Below are 3,144 nucleotides of genomic sequence, written 5' to 3'. Positions count from 1 at the left end.
GAACGCTGGTGTGATCCCAGCATCACTGTTTATAAGCTTTTTATGTTGCGACAAATGTATAGTATACTACACATACACTCACCGGCCACTTTATTAGGTACACCTGTCCAACTGCTCGTTAACACTTAATTTCTAATCAGCCAATCACATGGCGGCAACTCAGTGCATTTAGGCATGTAGACATGGTCAAGACAATCTCCTGCAGTTCAGACCGAGCATCAGTATGGGGAAGAAAGGTGATTTGAGTGCCTTTGAACGTGGCATGGTTGTTGGTGCCAGAAGGGCTGGTCTGAGTATTTCAGAAACTGCTGATCTACTGGGATTTTCACGCACAACCATCTCTAGGGTTTACAGAGAATGGTCCGAAAAAGAAAAAACATCCAGTGAGCGGCAGTTCTGTGGGCGGAAATGCGTTGTTGATGCCAGAGGTCAGAGGAGAATGGCCAGACTGGTTCGAGCTGATAGAAAGGCAACAGTGACTCAAATAGCCACCCGTTACAACCAAGGTAGCCAGAAGAGCATCTCTGAACGCACAGTACGTCGAACTTTGAGGCAGATGGGCTACAGCAGCCGAAGACCACACCGGGTGCCACTCCTTTCAGCTAAGAACAGGAAACTGAGGCTACAATTTGCACAAGCTCATCGAAATTGGACAATTGAAGATTGGAAAAACGTTGCCTGGTCTGATGAGTCTCGATTTCTGCTGCGACATTCGGATGGTAGGGTCAGAATTTGGCGTCAACAACATGAAAGCATGGATCCATCCTGCCTTGTATCAACGGTTCAGGCTGGTGGTGGTGGTGTCATGGTGTGGGAAATATTTTCTTGGCACTCTTTGGGCCCCTTGGTACCAATTGAGCATCGTTGCAACGCCAAAGCCTACCTGAGTATTGTTGCTGACCATGTCCATCCCTTTATGACCATAATGTACCCAACATCTGATGGCTACTTTCAGCAGGATAATGCGCCATGTCATAAAGCTGGAATCATCTCAGACTGGTTTCTTGAACATGACAATGAGTTCACTGTACTCCAATGGCCTCCACAGTCACCAGATCTCAATCCAATAGAGCATCTTTGGGATGTGGTGGAACGGGAGATTCGCATCATGGATGTGCAGCCGACAAATCTGCGGCAACTGTGTGATGCCATCATGTCAATATGGACCAAAATCTCTGAGGAATGCTTCCAGCACCTTGTTGAATCTATGCCACGAAGAATTGAGGCAGTTCTGAAGGCAAAAGGGGGTCCAACCCGTTACTAGCATGGTGTACCTAATAAAGTGGCCGGTGAGTGTATGTGACTGACAGGATAGACACATTATAGAAGTGACACAATCAGCCACCTGCAAGCATCTACCGCATGGATATTGCAGAGAACACAGATCAGCATTACACGAATTTATACACAGCCATATCCTATCCCTACCCTGTTACAGTGATACTCAATCTATTTTTCACCAAACAAGTTCAGTCTCCGTAGAGACTGTCAAAAATTGCCGGTGCCGGCTATATTTCAAGCCGTCACGGCGGGGTATTGGGAAAAGTTTTCAATTAGCAATAATCGCGCCTCGGATAAACCTCATTGGCTACGATACTGCCACTGCGCAAAGCTAATGATCAGTTGGCGGAGCGAGAGCCCAACTGCCCGGGGAGTGTGTTTAGATTACTGCGAGCCCCACTATACACTACTCTGCTACTGATTCATCTACTGCTACTCCCCCAGCCCGCCCGCTCGGTGTGCCGCACGAATACAACATCTAATATATCGACACAGATGATATAAAATATTATAGCGCCTTGCGGTGCATGATGGGTATTTCATGCAAATCCAGAGCCCGGCCCATGACGTCATCCGTCCCTCTTCCCGGGATTCACACGACACGGGAAGTGATAGCTGATATGGCTGACTCAACGAAATCCTCTCCACAGCGTATGAGAAGCGTGAAGACCATAATCATAGAGACGCTCGGCGCCGAGTCCGCTCACCAGAGTGTCTGTCTCCTGAATTACATTGCTGTTAATGTATGACTCTAGTCCGCTAACTAGCGCCACCTAGCGGAAAGTCAGAACACTCACCGCTGCGCGCTGCAAGTGGTTACATGTCACACAGAGTCTGTATAGATGGACGATCATTATGTAACCCGTCATAGTTACTGGATAGGAGAAGCTGGATCATAACTGGGCTGGGGTTTTACCTTTCATCTATTCTGTTATACAGACAAAATAACTAATAACTAAAAAAATAGAACTAAAGTGCTGGGACATCAATGGACCCCATCAACTATAGTAACATCAGTCTTATTCCCATTAAGGTCCTCCTTAAAGATCCAGTTAAAACCTCTCATATAGCGGTATATAGCTGAGAGCGGTGACCACGGTCTCATCGACATGACATCTTCACTGCAGCTACTCTGTATACAGTGGTGATGGTCGCCCCAGTGCAGGAACTGTATATATGAATACATTATATTCTATCCCTCCCCACCACCTGCATTTAGATGAATGATATTAATTTATGGGGGGGTCCACTTAAAGTTTGAACAGGGCCCCTTAATATATTAGAACGACCCTGTTGCTGTATTATCATATTTTATAGTAGAGCATATATCCAGGCCAGGTATGGAATCCATATGTATAGTCATATTACAGCTCCATTTCGTACAAAGACAAAATCAGGGTGTCATACATTTACGTGAGGCCTCCCTTGTACCTCCATATGCCTCCTGTTTCATACAGAGGCTTTTACTGTAAAATCCAGCAGAAAATGAGCCATTAAATTCCATATGCGCAGAGATATTCTCTAGAATTGTTTCCAGGCAAGACGCATACAGTCTAACAGAGACTATACAGGTGTGTTAGGAGGCGCCACAGAGCAAAGCATTAGCCCTAACACGTAGCTATCTATCAGTGCGGGAACTAGACGGGTACCGATGGGTAACAGCTCCACTTTTTGTCTACACAAATTGTGATAAATGAAATGTGTCTCATGTAATAAATGTCAATGGAAGTAAAAAGTGTCATGTGTTCATCTACGGTTTACAATGCAAATGCTGAAATCTAGTACCAGCCACCCAGCAATAGAGGCCGAAAGCTGCAGAAAAAAACAATGTTTTTGGCTGTTTTTCGATGCAGGTGGGCCTGT

At 45.6% G+C, this 3,144-nt stretch overlaps 1 non-coding gene across 1 annotated transcript; it reads right to left on the bottom strand.

The window, feature by feature from the left end:
- Positions 1 to 1,473: 1,473 nt before the first annotated feature.
- LOC142190776 (U4 spliceosomal RNA) lies at positions 1,474 to 1,614 on the bottom strand. The gene has a single exon (XR_012714430.1). It is a non-coding gene; the product is annotated as a U4 spliceosomal RNA (small nuclear RNA).
- Positions 1,615 to 3,144: the final 1,530 nt, after the last annotated feature.

The sequence above is a fragment of the Leptodactylus fuscus genome, chromosome 1 (assembly GCF_031893055.1).
Source record: "Leptodactylus fuscus isolate aLepFus1 chromosome 1, aLepFus1.hap2, whole genome shotgun sequence".
NCBI lineage: Eukaryota > Metazoa > Chordata > Amphibia > Anura > Leptodactylidae > Leptodactylus > Leptodactylus fuscus.
This window is presented reverse-complemented; position numbering and strand designations above follow the sequence as displayed.